Here is a 19,322-nt window from a genome sequence, read left to right as displayed (position 1 = left end):
CACCCTGAGTGGTACCCAGGACCCACCCAACCGCCCTGGGACTTGCTCAGTGCTGCCTGCGGTCTGCCACCCACAGCAGGGGCCCTAAGAACTAGGCCAGGACCTTAGCATCAGTTGGCTCCCCTGCCAAAAATCTCTCAGGATTTCCGGGGGCACCCCACCACATCCTGACCTCGCTCGGCAGGTGTGCCAGCCCTGTGACCCACATGGTTCCCAGCTCTCCTCGCCGGGCAGGTGCAGCCACAGGCACGTCCTCCCTTGCCCTTGGGCCCATCTTGTTCTCCTGCCCCTCTGCAGAGGAGTCTGGGGTCCAGCCAGCTGGTTGAAACCTGTTCTAACAAAGTTTCCCCAGGAAACTCAACGTGTGAATTAGATAAAAGCAGGCTTATTGGGGGTTGGGGGCTCAGCACTCCCTGCCCCGTTACTTCTCCAGAGAGGACTCTCTGACCCTAGAATATCATAAAGCACCAACTGGAGATGAGCAGTTCAGTGTCCTCAATTACAAAGAAAAGGCTCAGAGAGGGCAAGCCACGTTCTCAAGGCTGCCCAGTAATTTTGGATAAGTGGTATGACGCGCCCCTCCCCCCGCCCCCCCCCCGCCCCACAACCATCCAGCACTCTTCCCACCACATTTATCAGCCACTGACCATTTATCAGCATTGAACCACACGTCCACAGGCCTATGTTCCTTTCACCCTCGGGTGTCCAGAAGAGGATCTCGATACCCTCAGGATAACAGGGAGTCTCAGCTTTACCCTGAGACCGGGATAGACACATCCTAGAAAACATTTTACGGTCATTTTAGGATGTCAGAGGGAGAGTCCAGATTTGGGACCTCTTGGTGCTGGAGCAGATTTCAGTTTCATCTCTTAGGAAGTCGCTAAACTTCTTTCCACTACTTTTTGTTCGTTTCTGTTTTAAAAGTGAGCTTGGCCATAGCTTCCTTGATGAATTTTCACAAGTAAGGATTAGAGAGTATGTGTTACCAGATTAGCACATTGCTGGGTGTGTGCGTGTGTGGAGGGGGGAAGTGAGTGCTCTGTTGCGCATTTCTCTGCCGACGGTAAATGTGCTACAAGTGAGCACCTTGACTCCAGGCCTAGCGGGATCCGTAAAAAGCGGGGTCCAGCGTGGAGAGGTGAGCAATACAGTTATTCCTGGCATGGCTCTAACATCTCACTGATATAAAAATTAACAATTTCCCCATTTCTTTTTTTTTTTTTCTACATCAGCTTTTCATGCTCAGAGTGACCAACCCCCTCCTCCCCCCTGCCCCGCAATACACAGGGCTGGTGGGATATGGTGCCTCCCAATCTGTGAGTCTGTTGAACACCTAATACTTCCTGACAAAAACCACGTTAGAAATGAAGTCAGGCCAGATCCTAGACACCCACATAACCTATAAGCTGACAGTCACAGACCTTGGCAATGAATAGTCAGAAAGCCGAGTATTTTGATGTTAGATCACAGAGATACGCAATTGCACAGAATGGGAAAGCAGTGAAGATGAAATGGGCTTTTCATTTCAAACGTAGATGCCCGGGAAATGCAGGTCTCATCAGAAGGTGGAGGTCAGTGGTGACGCAGATGGATAGGCAAGAGGGCATCTGGACGCCTGGGCCCGGGCGTGGTGAAGTTAAGGGTTCCTGTATTGCGTCACTTTTCCCAGCAAGACTTGAGTTTGCTCTTTGTACAGATACGTGAACCACTAGCGAGGCTCACGAGCTTATCAAGGGAGACGGAAATTGTTCTTTTGTCTCTTAACGGCCTTTGCATGTGCTGAGCTGCACGTGAATCACTTGCAGATGCCTGGGGTGGGGACCCCCGAAGCTACACTTTCTCAGCTCAGGGTTTCATCCTTACCTGCCCAGGGTCACCCGCCTTGCCTGCAAAGTGAATTATGATTCTAACACTTACTTGTGTGGTGGTTTGATGAGTGACTGTAAGTGCCGTGAAAACAGAGGTCTGTGTTCACTCAGACCTGAAACACACTAGATGTTCCAAAGGGAAAGAAAAGGAAGAGATGAAAACTGAGGAGACCCTGTGTCCGGGAGAGACACACCACGACCATTAGGCCTCTTGTAGGACTGAGGAAACCAAAGCCAGAGGGTTTGCATAACTTATCTGGGTTTATCAGCGAGCTGGTAAGAGAGGAGGCAGGGCTAAAACCCAGGTGTCTGGCTCCGGAGCCCGGCTCTTAAGTCCTCTGCTCTGAGTCATAAGGAAGTAGACAGAGGGTTGCATGAAGCTAAATCGACCCCTTTTCATGACAAGATCACGGCGCTGCTCTTGTATGCTAGGAGGTCAGTTGCATCATAGCTGTCCAGTAGATAGACCAGTCGGTATATTGCTAAAGTAGCGTATCGGGAAGTGGGTTCCTGACCTGCCAGGCTCTTCCAAGTTCTATTCAGAGGATGTAATCTTTAAGCTGATTGTCCACGTGACTTGGAGGGTGTGGAAGTCCAGAAGAGTAGGGGAGATGGCACATTTGTACTTTGAGGAGCGTGGCTGCCTCCAAGGGCTAATGTGAGAATTTAAGGTAAAGACTTCACTGACAACAGTTCCTCTCTGCCCTCTGTCCAGCGTTCTGGCCCCTTCATGGCTCACACCGCAATTCCTCGTTGTGGATTTGTGTCTTCCACAGCCCCAGGTTATAAACTCCCTGAGCACGCGATCCTTTCTTTATTGCTCAGTGAGAAATCATGAGCTAGCAGGTGCCTGGCACGTAGTAAGGGCTCACTGCATTCAGTCGAGTGGCTAAAAATATCACCTACAGAGTACCCAGCGCAGTGCAGGCAGGCAGGGCTGTGCTCTCAGGGGCAGCCCTGTTCTCTCAGGTTGGGCCTTTCCCCCAAGGACCATCGGGGGAACAGTTCCCACTTTGGTCTGGAGCTCCTGGAGTCTCCCCACCTGCCCCCCTCCCCCACCCCGAGTCCCCCAGCCATGGTCCCAGTTGCCTGGAAGGTGCCAAGGAGGGAAGCGTGACTTTGCAAGGCTGTTTGGCAATGAAAGTGAGCCGCTTGGAGGCCGCATGGTTTCTGTCTGTAGCTCCAGTTACCGTAATGAAATGCACTGCCTCCCCCCGTGGTGGTTCTCAGATGGGAGGAAGTGGTTGGGAGCCAGTGTACCCCGTTTACCTATTTCCTTTGGAACTCTTGGGGAGGTGGGAGGGGAGGAAATCAGTCAGAGGGTACGGCCTCAATGCGTTGTTCATTAGGGAAGGATGGATGGATGGATGAGTGGGTGGACAGACGGATGGATAAATGTACTAACAGGGCCCTCGGGTTGCTGACAAGAACCAAAGGCTCTAGCTTGACATGCTGGAAAATTTTAATGAGAATTTTAAGCTCCAGCTTCTCAGAGCTGGGGGAATAAATTCTTGCTGAATGTCAGATGAAGAATTAAAACCCGGCAGCATCTATTAATGCAGGAAGCTGACTGGGGTTTACCGAGATGAATAATTTCTAAGTCTTTAAGGAAGACCCACTCCCCTTGGAAATACGTTGCCAGCTCTCAAAACTAAGAGTGGGGAATTTTTTTTTTTTCTTTCTGTATTAGGAAGATGATTTCAGTACAATACAAACCTACTTATAGCTGTTTCACTTAAGTGAGATGGAGGACCACCAGGTAAAGTATTTAGGAAAATCAAGAAAGGAATCACCAGGTCATTGGCTGTGCCATTTGACCTGTCATATTGAACACCGCCTGCTACTGTTTACTGCTGATGGATACACAAGCAACTTGGGTGCTTTAATTGTCTGGGTTAGGAGTGATAGTAGCTGCTATTTAGTATTTAGCATCCACTACATATTATATATAATTTAAACTTTTTACAAAAGCATAAGGAAGCTGGTCTTCTTTTTATTATAATAAGAGGAAAAAGCAAACACTCAGATAGGCAAAGCAACTTGCCCAGAGTCACACAGTGACTGGCAACCAACCCAGAATGTAGGCCCAGGTGGAGCTGATTAAAAAGGTTTTCCTGGCCTTACTTCCCTGATTCTAGACCTGTTTTAAGACACAAGAGTCTAAATAGCTTTTAGCCTATTCCAGAGATTTTTTTCCTATTATTACCATTATATATTTCAGAGCCTATTAAGCACTCTTTTTTTGAATATTTATTTACTTATTTGGCTGCACAGGGTCTTAGTTGCAGCATGTGGAATCTAGTTCCCTGACCAGGGATCAAACTCAGGCCCCCTGCATTGGGAACTCAGAGTCTTAGCTAGTGGAACACTAGGAAAGTTCCTTAAGTGCTCTTGAATAACATTTTCCCAACTGAAGACTATAGTTTGCACCAAGCTTTGCCAGAAATTTTACTTGAGTTTACCTCCCTATTTTTGAAAGAACCAAAGCCCAGTACAGGATCTCACAGCAACCTACAAAAAGACGCTCTGCAGTTGATGGAGTATACTTAATACTACGAGCACTGCTTTAAATACACACTTTTGTCCTCCCCACACTTTGGCTCACTTAGGTGGGGCTCTTCCTCCCCTGTCTCAGCCCTTGGAGCCCTCAGAGCCTCTCACCAGCTGTGTGACTTGGATGAATCACTTAACCTCTCTGAGCCTCATTTTCTCATTTGTTGGAAGCGAATAATCATGATAATCTAAACAGGATTATTAGAAAGATTGCAGGAAAATAACTTTTCATGCAACATGCCTCCCCTGCTACTCAGCTGGGCAGACTCCATCCCTTCACACTGCGTGTGCAATCCCGATTCAGGACATTCTGAGGTCAAAACCCAGGCCATTTCCCTGACACACACCAGGCTCCCTGGACTTGGAAGAACCTAGCAGGATAAGGTGTGTGCCATGTTCCTTAGAAAATTCTAGTTCTATAAAATATCTCCTAATGCTTGCATTTTATTTTCAGATTTTTTATGCCTCCCATGTTTGCCTTTGATTTAATCACATGTGCTATAAAAATCTCACCTACTTGGATTCTTGTTGTTTATTACCATCAGTCATTGTTGGCGCCTTCCCAAGAAGATCCACACCCCAGATACCTAGAAGCACTACTGTGATGTCCACCTGCCTGGGTTCCAGTTAACAGACGTTATGACTCCATGCTGATAGCATTTTACTGTGCCCCTACTATGTGTCTGACACTGGCCTGGACACTTAGCATATCTTAGCTCGTTGAATCCACCCAATACCTGTGTGAGCTGTGTACCATTATTCTCACTTCCCAGAGGAGAGAATGAAGGCCTGGAGAGATTTAAATGTCTTACCTAAGGATATACTTCTAGAAAGTCTAATAGCAAGCTAGAATGTCCACAGCGAGAAGCCTGCTCTGTGCTAGAATGTTCTGTGGCTGGAAGATCTGCTTCTGGCATGAGCGTGCCCAGTCTGAGCTCTCCCAGCCCTTCCTGGCATAGAGTTCCCCATCAGTGAGCAGCCACGACTCACCAGCCACCAAGCCTCACTTAGACCTGCTTCTGCCTGTCTTCCCAGAGCACGTCTGTCTCCAGAAAGTCCCCCCACTGCCAGCTGTGTGTCTCAGGGTTCCCGACACCTCCCCTCCAAAGCCCCTGCCACGTCCCCCCGGATACCTTCAACAGCTGGGCACGGTCTCCCCTGGGAGTCGCAGAGGAGGGACCATCAGGAGCACTGTCACCACCGCTCCATCAGCTGCTACTTCCGTGGCAGAGTGAGCCTCCCGCCGGTGCAGAGGAGCCCATGCTATCGAGAAGCACAGTTGCTAAACCGGCTGCCACTTCCTCTGCTAGAAACGAGGAAGGCGCGGGCTTGCAGGAGACAGGTTCCTGTTTTCAGCAACCACGCTGAGCAGACTTCTCTTTGCAAGGACAGGGCAGATAGCAGCACTGCTCTTTTTTTTTTTTTTTTTTTTTTTTTTTTTTGTGCAAAGCACTTGGGAATATGGGCAGCTTGATTCTAAGTGTCCAGGCCACGCTCCGCTTTCAGACACGGGGACATTTTGTCTCTAATTAAAAGGCGGAGGAGGTTGAGCGGATGCTCTCGTGGTCTAAAGCTCACTGGGTCCGAGGGGGCCGAGGCTCAGAAGCCTCAGCTGCTTCTCTCTTCTCAGGTTCTTGATGTCACTGCCCGGTGGGCCCCGAGCAAAGCTTCTGGTCTTGGCTCCACTGTAGACAAGTTTTTAATTGGCAGAGGACTGAAATAATGGGCCTCAAAGACCCTTTACAGAAAGGAGCAGCCCACCAGCCTTCCCGGGGGAGGCATACCACCCCTTGGCTGGCTGGTGCTACAACCAGAAGAAACTAGAAAAGGTTATGAAAGGTTATAAAACTAGTAAGGTTATGAAAAATAGTCAGCTGTCCTAGGTTCCTGATGAAAGTTGCCTAAGAAAACATGGTAACTGAATGTATGATGCCTGACTGGCTCCTGGATCAAGGGAGAAAGACTAGAAAGAACATTCCTGGGATGGAGGTGGGGGTATTCAAATATAGACTGTATATTAGACCATTTGTGTCAGGGCTGATTTTCTTGGGTATGATAATGACATCGAGTTATGTGAAGAATGTGCTAATTTTTCGGAACTCCGTGCTAATGTATTTAGAGGTCAAGGGGCACGCTGTCTTTAAAGTTCAAATGGTTCAATAAAAAAGAAAGAAAACACACACACACAAAGAGAAAGAGAATGAGAAAGACAGAAAGCAAATGTGGCAAAATGTTCATGCTTGGTCAGTTTAGGTGAAGGGAATATGTGCATTGTACTATTTCAGCTTCGTGATGGGTCTGAATTTTTTTAGGTAATGGTATGTACCTCCATGTTCATAGCATGCTTCCCAGGTGGTGCAGTGGTAAAGAATCCGCCTGCCAATGCAGGAGATGCAAGAGATGCTGGTTTGACTCCTGGGTCAGGAAGATCCCCTGGAGAAGGAAATGGCAACCCACTCCAGTATTCTTTCTTGCCTGGAAAATTCCACGGACAGAGGAGCTTGTAGGTCTACAGTCCAAGGGGGCACAGAGTCAGACACGACTCATAGCATGATGGTCTTGATCAGCAAAGCCCAACACATGGAGCCCAAGGGCTTGTTGGTGGTAGAGATGGAAGCTGCCAGAATGCTGGCTCCAGACAGCATGTCATGGAGTTGCCTGGGTGAGCTCAGAATGCCACATGACCTGCTGCATGGCCCTCTGAGAGCCCTGGTCCACCTCCCACTTCACAGAGAAGGCAGAGCATCCAGTGATCTGCCCAGCATCACCCAACTGGTCCCCACGCAGAGTCAGGTCACTGTCTGGGGCTGATGGCACGGCCCCAACCTGGTGGGAACGACACGGCTAGCAGGGACAGTCATTTAGAAACCTCTCTCACTGTTGTGATCGAAGATGAATTCAAAACACCAGGGCTGCTTCTAAATTTAGCAGGGGCTCTGTACTAGAGAGATGCTTCCTTAGACGACTTGTGAGAGTCCCTGTGCTGCGCGGGGCACCCTGGGAAGGGGCAGAGGAAATGTTGCAAAGACTGACTGGGTGCTTGGCCTCGAGGGGGAGGAACAGGTAGGCAGAGAGAAGCAGAAGTGGACTTTTCCCCCTGAACTCACCCAGAGGAGTAGCAGAGGTTTAGATTGATAGTTAAGAGGCATGAAGCCTTAGGCAACTTGTCAAAAAATATTTACTGAGCATCAATTATGAGTTAGACTCTAGAGTCATTCCCTCATTCAGTTATTTATTCAATGACGTTTTCTAGGGATTGGAGTTCAGCCATGCATGAAAGCCCTGCCCTACTACACAGCTATCAGTTCTGGTGACTCTGTAAGGAAAGGAAAATGGCCAGTGTGGAGCTGGGAGAGGGAGGGGCTCTCTGTGCCATGGGCTGAGGCTCCGGGAGGAAAAGGACCAGCCCAGGAACACATTAGAGGGCTAGAGGCTCATGCAGACTTTGGGGGATGGGGAGGAAAAGCACGGTGGGCTTAAGGGAGCTCCCGGTGGTCTGATGGTGGAGGCTGACAGCAGGCAGGCAAGGACCATAGACGGGTCTCCATCAAAGGGAGTGGTTGGTGCCCAGGAGAGGCTGCTGCAGGAAAAGCCCAGAACTGGGAGCCGTGGGAGCCCGGGGGGCAGGATCCTCTCTGCCCATTTCCACTGGGTGACCTGGAGCTGCTGCCCACTTGCCCTGGCCTTGCTGTTTCACCACCTCCCTTTCAGCCCTGGGGTGATGGCATGGAAATGGGGTCTGTTTGAGAAAATGTACCCGAAGCTGTCAACTGCACTTCAAAGAATCCCGGGCTGTGGCCCAGGCTGAGGGATCGTGTGGAGGTCAGAGCCCATGCTTGGCAGGGGGACACCCCCACCAAGGTCTTTAAGTTAAGAATGGGATCAGCCCTGGCTGAGTGACCACCTGTCCGGCAATCGCGCTACAAGAACACATGGAGATATCCCAGTCCATCAGTGCAAAAGCAGCTGATTTCCAGAGAGCTTTTTGAGTTAGTAAGCTGTTACATTATTTGGTTGCTCAGTCGCTTTCGACTCTTTGTGACCGCATGGACTGTAGCACACCAGGCCTCCCTGTCCATCACCAACTCCCTGAGCTTGCTCAAACTCATGTCCATTGAGTCTGTGATGCCATCCAACCATCTCATCTTCTGTCTCCCCCTTCTCCTCCTGCATACAATCTTTCCCAGCATCAGGGTCTTTTCCAGTGAGTTGGCTCTTCTCATCAGGTGGCCAAATATTGGAGCTTTAGGTTCAGCATCAGTTGTTCCAGTGAATATTTAGGGTTGATTTCCTTTAGGATTGACTGGTTTGATCTCTTTGCTGTCCAAGGGACTCTCAAAAGTCTTCTCCAACACCACAGTTCCAAAGCATCAGTTCTTCGGCACTCAACCTTCTTTATGGTCCATCTCTCACCTCCATAGATGACTCCTGGAAAAACCATAGCTTTGACTAGACAGACCTTTGTCTGCAAAGTGATATCTCTGCTCTAACACTGTCTATGAGCTATTAGGACCCAGGCTAATGTCCACAGGCAAATTAGCAAGATGACCCTGTAGGCTGAGATTTGCTTGACTAGTTTCCTCCTACTTCTGTGCAGTCATCCTCTTATTGAAACGAAATGTTCTCCCTTGTAAACGCTAGCTTTACACACTTAGTGTCATTGAGAGCCAGGTGTTACCTCCCCACCGGGGGGTCTGCAGTTCTCTTAAACCAAGCAGGAACCAAGCCCACTTCTCCAGCTGAGGTCCATAGGTGGATGTGCATAGATTAGCTAGCATAGTGCAAGGTGTATGGCGGGGGCGGGGTGGAGGGTGGGGACGCGGGAACCATGAAATATGCCTCTGCCTCTTTCCTTTCAAAGTGGAGCATAAGCTGGGGTGAGCAGGGGCAGGTCTAACACAGACCATGAGCCCAGCACCGAGCCTGCCCCCCAAACAAATGAGCCACACCCATGCATCAGATGAACAAGTAAATGGAAGCGATGGATCTGCTTTCTGAACAAAAAGCGCCTGGCCTGTGAATATTGACTCTTCACCTCTGGGGGAGGGCGGGGGATGAGGAGCTAACCTTGAAAATCATCTGGGAGATATCAGACCCTATTGTTTCCTGCAGTTGGGAGCCGCTCATGTTTCTGGAACCATCTCCGGACCTGGGTAAATGGTCCATGTGGATGAGCTGAATTGTCCAGCTAGAATGGCACCTGAATGTGTGTTCTCAGAATTTTTGTGTTTCTCTGGGGGGTGCCTCTTGGAGCTGACAGTGTTTTCAGGAGAAAAAAAAAAAAAAAGCAGAAGCTCTGTTTGCACTGGGCTTCTCCATTCTGAGGAGTTGCACAAATGCGTTGATTCACCCAAGCTGTTCTCTTCTGTGGTTGCTCAACTAATCCCCTTTGCATCCCCCTTAGGGACAGTGGGTTCCCAAAGCTTGGGAAGCTCTCTGAGAGGGGCCCCAATTTCAGTCTTCGCAACACTGCAATTTTGCTTTCCCTACTAACTTCTTGTAGATGCATGAAGATGCAAACTCTTTTCTTTTCTAGATCTAACAGGTATTTCTTTATTTAAATGAATGTTGTATTGAGTAACTGTTAGCTTCATGCCAACCATGAGGCTAAGCTCAGGGGGCACCAGGGTGACTGGGACTCATGTCCTGCCATCCAAGAGGTCAGCGAACAGGGACAGGAATGAACCGCGATGACAGGGCAGCAGAGCGGGGCTTCTGTGATGAGGGAAACTAAAGGAAATGGTTCAGAATGTTGCAGTGGCCCCGAGCCTTGATGGACGCAGGTGATGTTCAGCTCAACCTTGAATATGAGTGGAGTCCACTAAGGCTACAAATTTGGCAGTGCTGGCCAGGACATTCCATTGGTCCCTTCTTGTTTTTTCTCTCTTTGTGGGATGATAAGTTGCATCTTGTCTGGAGTTGGAAGTGATGTCAGTATCGGCCACATGCTGGTCCTCCCACTGCCTGTGATCCCCTCTTCCCTCTCGGTGCTCCTGGAACAGGCTGACGAGCTGACCGCCTCGGGTCAGTTCAGTCTCAGCCCAGCTCTGCCCCAGCCTTCCACCCCCGCTGCCCTCACTGTGCATGGCCTTCGTGTGGCTTCCTCCCGGTGCTCACTGCTCCGACCTGCCATCTCAGTGACTTCTGCTTTCTCCTGCTGCCTGTCAGGCTCTGCTGGCTCTGTCCCTGAATTTACTCCTGCTGTCCCCTCACTCTAGGACCTGGCAGAATCAGGAGTGAGTCTCCAGTGCGGGCCAGCCAAGGCTTGATCCCTTCCTCTTAGAGCCTGGCGGAAGGACTCATGTTTCCTTTACCCTATGCAGTGGCGGCGGGTCGGGGGAGGAGGGGGGTCAAGCCCTCTCCCCTGCCTGCTCTTGTCCTCTGTCCTAAGTTGAGGTTCTCAGCCGTCTGAACGGCCTGTTCCCCAGACTGGCTCCCTCCGTGTGGCCCTGGTGGGGAGAAGGATGACAAAAGTGGCATCTGTCTGCAGTGGAGCCTTTTGCCAGAACGCCCTGTGACTGTCCTAGAGGCGAGAAGTTTGCGGTCATTTTTATTCCCACCAGCGGAGCAAACGCTGTGGTGCATGGGGGCATCCTCGTTCGACTCTGTTTCCTTCAGTTCATTGAGAAAAGGGCCTCTTCCTGTTCTCAAGTACAAGTGTTCTCATCTCTAAACTTGTTGATCGTGACAGTAAAACAGAGTTTTGAGTGAGTTTGAGTAAGCATTCCCTATACATTTTTAATATATATATCTTTTATATACACAGTCATTAATTATATTTGTAGATGACTGTACTGAAATATACATTATAGATATAAACATGTTTTGAAAGAATAAGACTACCTAAAGAATATTTATAGGTAAATATTCTGGAAATTTCTTCCTGTGTACCAATGGATTGTCTCATGTACTCTGTTTGGGAGACCAAGACTCTAATAGAAACGTAAAGAGGGAGACAAGTATCATTTCTAAACAAAGAGGATTATTAACAAGGAGCTTGGGACATCACAGGTTATCTTTCCTTGGTTCAAATGTATAGTTGAACCAGGAAGGACGCAGAGATCCTTTGTGAATTTCACTTAGGACAAAGGCAAGAGGCAGTCTTACCAAGAGAAATATGATTTGGTACATGGTGGCATCAGGTGGTATCAGGCCCACTGAAGGGAAGTTCTTCAAGCTTTTCTTTAATACCTCCCCTTTTCCCCTCTGTGTTGGTCTGTCATCCAAAAACTGTTAAGTTCCATGAAGGCCAGGCGGCTACCTGTTTTGTCAATGATTGACACCTAGCATTAGCACCTTGCATGGCCAGAGGAACCATCAAATATTTGCTAGAAGGAAGAAAGGGCAGAATGGATGGAGAATTGGAGGGTGGGACAGGAGGAGTGAGAATTTAAAACAAACAAAAAAACAAAACAGAAAGACAAAGAAATGCCCCTTCCTATAGATTACAAACTTTCTTCAGGCCTTCATGGGTGTGTGTTCAACCATGTCCAGTTCTTTGTGACCCCGTGGACTTCAGCCCGACAGGCTCCTCTGTCCATGACATTCTCCAGGCAAGAATGCTGGGGTGGGTTTGCCATTTCCTGCTCTAGGCCTTAATCACCTTCAGAGTCCCTGCAGCATCTTGCGTACGGAAATGCTCAAAGATGCCCATGGAGCTATTCTGGTGAAGAACCAGCTTCTGGGAGCAGAGCTGGCTGTGTCCCAGAGTGGATAGAAGAGCTGGGTGAACATTAGCGATAAGGCCTCTGCGATCAGCTCTCGAGCGCGAGCAGAGTCAGGCCTCTTCATTGCTTCACTCCTGTATTTTCATCTCATAAACAATCATCACAGTTAAACTTGTCCAAACACTTCAAAATATGCGTTAGCAGAACAAAATGAGGTTACCATCTCTCATAGCATGATGATGGCTTTTATTAAAGTCCCCTTGCTAATCATTTCTCTCTCATTTTATGATGCCTTAATACTTCTGTGAGATAGGCTTTCCACTCAAAACAAGATTCCGTGGTTGTCACCTGAAGAACAAGCTCAAAACTGGCCTTAATGCAATTTAGAATGGTGTCATCCATTTCTAAGCCACTGGGTGGGTGTGAAATTGTCAGTCAGCCTTTCCTTTATCACCCACAGAGCCACGACTAATTACACTCAGCAGCATGGGGCCGCCAAGCAGGGAAAGAAGATAGACAAGCCCAGTTGCTTAAAATATCCTTGGCCAGTACAAAACTGCAATCCCCAAAGCTTTCTTTAGATTGGAGAAGATTTGGCTATTTTTTAAATTTGAGTTTGAATAGCAATAATAATTGGAGAAGGCAATGGCACCTCACTCCAGTACTCTTGCCTGGAAAATCCCATGGATGGAGGAGCCTGGTAGGCCACAGTCCGTGGGGTCACTAAGAGTCTGACAGACTGAGCGACTTCACTTTCACTTTTCACTTTCATGCATTGGAGAGGGAAATGGCAGCCCACTCCAGTGTTCTTGCCTGGAGAATCCCAGGGGCGGGGGAGCCTGGTGGGCTACCGTCTATGGGGTCACACAGAGTCGGACATGATTGAAGTGACTTAGCAGCAGCAGCAATAATATTATAAATCATAATAACTGATCTCTGACAGTGCTGTACAGGTTCTGAAGTATTTTTCAAACCTGTTATTTCATTTAATTCTTGCTAGAGCTCTTTGAAATATCAATTCTGAGTTCAATATTGGCTACCATTTATTGGAAGCCTAACCCGTGTAAGCACGTTACCTTTCACCTCATCAATTCATCTCAACAATCTAGTGAAATATTCTTCTTACCCTCATTTCACACTTGAGGTAACTAAGGCACAGGGGATTTAAATAGCTTTCCTAAGTACACACAGCTCATAGGAGGAGGCGATACTGACCTTGTATGTGCATTAATAATGAACTCATGGTCCATGCTCTCGATGACACTATTATGTACCCATTTTACAGGTGGAGAAACTGAAATCCAGGTAGTAGAACCACTTACCAAGTTGTCAGTTCAAGATTCAATAAGATTTCTCCAATCCCAAAGCCCAAGCTCTGTCCATTCTTTTTCTACACCGTATAAAAATGTTTATTTGTTTTTCCCTGACAAATTTGAAGGGGATTGTGTTGTTGCAAATGGCGCAACATGGGTTCCAGGAGCTCAGCTGGGGCGGGGCTCAGAAGCAGGCCTTTTTACTTCATACCGATGCATCAGCACCTTAGCAAAAGTCCTGTGGGCTTGTTCACACGGGGGAGTTGGGGAGGGGTCTGGCAGAGTGATGGGCCCAGAGCCTGCAAGGGCTACCCTTGTTATAGAGAGGGGGCTAAGCTCAGACCACACACCCATTAGCTGGAGCTAATACAGGATAAGGAAGTGGGCCGTGGAGAATGCAGGGCCCCACTGAACACACAAGGCCAAGTGCGGGAGGGTGCGGGTGTGAGGCTCAAGTCTGAAGAACAGCTGCCAGGACAGCTCAGGGCCGCAGGGTTCAGTCCAGCTGGATGCCCAGATGGCTTGCCCTCAGGCGCTCCATGCCGCCTCTGTGGTCTGGACGTGAGGTGGGAGCCCTTGACCGTCCACTTCCGGTGGGGGCCCCTCCCGCCTCTGCACCACTGTGGCCAGCACAGGGCCTCCAGCCCAGAACCTGACTCCAGCACCCATGATTGACCTCCGCAGGGTGGCCCCCTCACCTGTACCTTTGTGCCGGGCACCCAGGAAGGCCTTCTGGGTCAGTGCCCTGTCTCCCAGTCCAGCCTCTTTCCAAGGGGCGCCCCCCTCCAGGGATGTCTAATGAGAGCCGGGCCACATCCCTCCTCTCTGCTCTGCTCTCTCTGACAGAGGCATCCCCAGTCATGTCCGTGCGGCCCCGGTTACCCTTACTGGTGACACTGTCCCCTGAGAGGATACCCTGTCCCCCAGCCAGTTCCCCTTCTGCACACACAAGACCATCCACACCCACCAGAGTCTCAGAACACTCTGAGAACCCACAAGAGTCTCAGAACACACACTGCGCTTCTCCAGGGCAGCCCGGGGAGCCCTTTCTCCCAGGAGCTGGTCAGTGCCACCGAGTCCAGGAAGGAAAGGAGGAGGAGATGGACAGAGGGAGGCGGTCGCAGGTGACAGGGAGCAAACCAGTTACCAGGCGCGGCTTTCTCACTCCCAGATGACTGGGCTGGGCCTTGCCGTCTTCTTGTTGTTTAGTTGCTAAGTTGTGTCCAGCTCTTTCGTGACCCCATGGACTGTGGCCCCCCAGGCTCCTCTGTGTGTGGGATTTCCCAGGCAAGAATACCAAAGTGGGTTGCTATTTCCTTCTCCAGGGGATCTTCCTGACTCAGGGATCGAACCCACATCTCCTGCTTTGGCAGGGTTCTTTACTGCTGAGCCACTTGGGAGGCCTCCTACTATCTTCTAGATGCTCATATTTGGAGGCATAGTTCAAACAGGCAGCCATGGCTCACTGCAGAGCCACACTTATAGAGAAAACAAGCCTCTCAGTCTCTCCTGTGGGGCAGAGCAGCCAGGCTTCAGTTCCAGGCCAACTTCCTCTGGGCCAGAAATTCCCTCCATGCCCCTCACTCTTCCGTCTTTCCACCTTGATATTAGACGCAGGAATATAGTCCTGGGCAAGAGCTGGCTAACCCCCACCCCCAGATCTGCCACCAATTCCAGTTATCTCTGTATACTGATCCATGCAACCAAGCAGAGAGATGAATAAAATCCCCGACTACTTAAATTGATACAGCTGCTGTGGAGAACAGTAAGGAAGTTCCTCAAACGTAGAGCTAAAAATAGAGCTACCATATGACCCTGCAACCCCACTCCTGGGCATCTATTCAGAGAAGAACATGATGTGAACAGATAGCTGCACCCCAGTGTTCACTACAGCACTGTCTACAGTAACCAAGACACGGGGACAGCCTAAATGCCCATCGACAGAGGAAGGCATAAAAACACAACGGACTGTTACTCAGCCATTAAAAAGAATGAAATAACGCCATCTGTAGCAACATGGATGGGCCCAGAGGCTGTCGCACTGAGGGAAGTAAGTCAGAGAAGGAGAAATGCCCTATGACATCCTTTATATGTGGAGTCTAAAAAGAAGTAATGTAAATGAACTTACAAAACGGGAAGAGACTCACAGGCTTAGCGAGCTTATGGTCGCCAGGGGAAGGGCTGGGAGGAAGGAATAGTTAGGCAGTTTAGGATGGACAGGCGTGACTTCCCTGGTGGCTCAGATGGTAAAGCGTCAGCCTACAGTGCAGGAGACCTAGGTTCCATCCTTGGGTTGGGAAGATCCATGGAGAAGGAAATAGCAACCCACTCCAGTATTCTTGCCTGGAAAGGCCCATGGACGGAGGAACCTGGTAGGCTACAGTCCATGGGGTCGCAAAGAGTTGGACACGACTGAGCAACTTCACTTTCTTTCTTTCTTTAGGATAGACATGTACACGCTGCTATATTTAGAATGGATAACCAACAGGAACCCACTGTGTAACACATGGGGAGAAAATTAAAAAGTAAAATAAAATTCCAACTTCACAAAATGGACAGGGTGAAGTTAGCTGATTTGCCCAACAAGACAAGGCCACTAAGAGCAGAGGCTCGAATGCAAGTCTTTCTTTGTGCTTAGTCCTTGTTACCACTTCTCTACACTGGTTTTGCTTTACAAATGTTTTAAAAGCATGACAACGTAGAATTAGTCAGCAAAGGGCTGGCCTGTCCCACTGGGAGGACCCAGAGAACTAATAGGAATTGAAGGAGTGGGAGCCAGTGGGGCGTTTGCTCTGCACATGGCCCTGTGCTGAGTTCTCACACTCCATACTTCCTATATCTCTGGTGGCAAGGCGGTAAGGCTGAGGGAGCTGAGGCTTGAAGAAGTGACTGATCTGTTCAAAGCCAAAGCATAAGAATGTGGGAAAGCCGAGGCCAACCTCCTCTGAGTCTAAGATTTGCCCTCTCCTCCATACAGTCCCAGCTGTCCTAAGCGTTCATTCTAAATCGGCCGGTCCCTGAAATAGAGCCACAGGAGCAATGTTGGGACAGAAACATGCAGGCACCTAGGCACTTTTACAAGTTGTAATTTGGAAATTATTTTTCAAAGGCGACACTTCCCTACTGCGTGTATGTGTGAACTGCTCGTTCAGAACAGAGGGGGAGCTTCAGGAGCCTGCCTTTTCCATTCCCTTTGAAATTAGAAGGCGGCTGTTGCCTCGGCCATTAGTCAGGGTGTCCCTTTTAAAGCGCGAAAGCTTTGCCTGGGACAGCAGTACGTTTCGAGTGCCAAGCGTTTAAATGGTTTCTGACAGGCAGAAGGGGACAGAGGCCATTGGTTGTAATGGTCGTGACAGATGAGGGGAAAAAAGGCGCTTTGTCAAGTTTCCAGGAGCATGGAGGACAAGTATGACAGGAGAGTGAGTGTGGTTCTAAAGGGGCAAAGCCAAGGCTGACCAAGTGCCTGGGAGGCACCCCCCCACCGGAAGGCCGCCCCCAGCGGACGCCTGGGCAAGGCCTCCGCACAGCACATCCACAGGTAGCAGAAGCGATTTGTAACCGAGCCACGTGGGAAGGAGTGTTTGCCAGAGATATTAGGAGAAGGGAGGTTGAGAGTAGACCGTAGCCTGGTCCCCTGCTCCCTTCGGCCTAGCAGGGCCAGGTGACGTGATGGCTTTGAAAAAAAAGCATCCTGAATCCAACTCGGTAACAGTAGATGATTTGGGGCAAGTCAGTTATCCTGTCTGAGGTCTTCTAGAGAAGCTATCAGCGTCATTCTACTCCTTCTTGCAGATGAAGGAAGAGTCCAGATCAAAAAGTGCCAATCAAAGCTGTGGTTTGTGTTCAAGTGTGACCTGCAGGCGCTCCTAACCTGTCCATGACTCTCTCCCTAACAGCCTAAATACCCAATGCGCTGTTGACGTTAGAAAGTCTCATAAATGGTTAGATACCATCACAGAAGGATATGCACAATGGACCGAGAGGTGAAAAAGACAAGTTCAAAATCAGTATGATCTAATTTATTCCCTACATATAAGTATATAAATAGGAACCTCCCCCCAACATACACACACAGAAGAGACATGCTGAGAGGCTAACAATAATTGCTCCTTGACTCAGAAACTTGTATTTAAGTTTCCATTGTTTTGCTCATCTTTATTTTCTACTGTAGATTTCTGTGCTATTTTTGCTTTGAAATTGCAAAAATTGCTCTTTTACCTTTAACTAAACAGAGGTGACAGATTGGGTTTCCCTGCTGGTTCAGTGGTCAAAAAATCCACCTGCTGTGCAGGCGACGTGGGTTCAATCCCTGGGTTGGAAAGATCCTCTGGAGGAGGAAATGGTATTGAGTATTCCTGCCTAGAAAATCCCATGGACAGAGGAGCACTGCAAGGGGTCTCAAGGAGTCAGACACGACTGAGCAACGGAGCGACGAGACGGAGGTGACACTGATGGCTGTAGAGCAATGCACGCTGGCCTTTATCTGGGTGTGAAGAGGATTGCTGTTTTGGCAAACCTGGGATGTGATGATGCTAAGGCTCATTCTGGGGACCACACCCGTGGGTCAGGGTCACCTCCCTCTGCCCACAGTGGTCTTCCTTCTGCCCCACCTGTTCTTCCCCCTGCCAAGTGTCCTTACGTGGTTTTGACCTTGCCACTAGCCCACAGATCAGTGGCTATGCCTGCTTTCCTCTCAACAAGAGTCAGGTTATATTTTCATAAGGAATTACTCTTTTAAATGTAGTTAAAATTTGTTCTAATTAAATGTGATAAAATTCCATAAAAACTATAAAAAGTCCAAAAAAAAGTCACTCATCAGTCCCTCATCTTGAATTAATAGGGGACTCTGGGAACTACAGTTGGACTATCCAAAGAACCTGGTGGAGTGATAGGTGATGGGGAGATGAGCGAGTCAGGATGCCTGTGGACTTCACAGGACACCTGCCCTCCATCAAGGCAGCAGGGAAGCATGGGAAAACCATAGCATCTTGGGGCCAGAAAATCTGGCTTCTTAACCGCCTTCATCTGTACAAACAGTTTACTAAACTTTGTTGACATTCTGTGCTGAGTATATCCCAATTTCTTTTTGGAATGACGTAGGGAATGTACACCCACTCCAGTGTTCTTGCCTGGAGAATCCCAGGGACAGAGGAGCCTGGTGGGCTTCCGTCTATGGGGTCGCAGAGTCGGACACAACTGATGCGACTTAGCAGCAGCAGCAGCAGGGAATGCACAAAAAGAGTGATTAAATAAGTAATGTATTTCCTTTTAAAATTATATTGGTTCTTCCTACTTCATCAGATGGGTTGGAGTGTTGAGATGGTCTGAGCAAACACTCTATAGAAAACGAAAAGCGGGACACTTATAAATGCACATCACAGTGACCCAGGGTGGGTTCTGGTTGGTTTCGGGGTGGCTTTTCCATGCCGCAGACTTAATGAGGTCACGACAAGGGAGGGGCCTTTACAAGCCGGCCTGTGAGACTGTTTCGCATTCGGCACTCCTCCTGCGGGTGAAGCCAGGCTCTCCCTGCCTTTCCTCTCTCTGTCCTGACCACCTTGCAAACATCTTGTTTACAAATCACCACCCATCGGCCACTCCTGAGTATAGTGGAAAGCCAAGAGTATGATGGGCTGAGCTCTTGTCTCTGCCTGTAGGTAGGACGGTGTAGTGGAGACGGTGCAAGCTTTATAAACCTGGTTCTGCTGCTTTCAGTCCCAAGACATTGAACAAAGTACTTGCCCACCTGGGCCTCAATCTCTCCATCTGTAAAGTGAGAATGGTAATCCATACAGGGCTGTTGCTAGGATCACATGAGAAAATGTGCAGGAATGACCTGGCTCTTAGAAGTTACTTTATAAAATGTTCCTTCTCTTCCACCTCCCCTGAAAGTTGTATACTTTAAAGGTGGAGAGTTGGAA

At 49.0% G+C, this 19,322-nt stretch overlaps 2 protein-coding genes across 4 annotated transcripts in view; one reads left to right on the top strand and one right to left on the bottom strand.

Moving 5' to 3' along the window:
* Positions 1-5,654, bottom strand: part of SLA (Src like adaptor) — a 39,554-nt gene extending 33,900 nt beyond the window's left edge. The window contains exon 1 of one of the 2 annotated variants that reach the window (XM_060419997.1): positions 5,555-5,654. The gene's annotated coding sequence lies outside the window, so the exon portion shown is untranslated. The remainder of the gene's footprint in view (positions 1-5,554) is intronic. The other variant, XM_060419998.1, reaches the window with a different exon arrangement.
* TG (thyroglobulin) overlaps positions 1-19,322 on the top strand; it is a 231,513-nt gene that overhangs the window by 171,260 nt on the left and 40,931 nt on the right. The window lies entirely within an intron of this gene.

This window comes from Ovis aries, chromosome 9 (assembly GCF_016772045.2).
Source record: "Ovis aries strain OAR_USU_Benz2616 breed Rambouillet chromosome 9, ARS-UI_Ramb_v3.0, whole genome shotgun sequence".
In the NCBI taxonomy this organism is placed as follows: Eukaryota; Metazoa; Chordata; class Mammalia; order Artiodactyla; family Bovidae; genus Ovis; species Ovis aries.
Note: the sequence above shows the minus strand (reverse complement) of the source record. Positions and strands in the feature narration are given on the sequence as shown.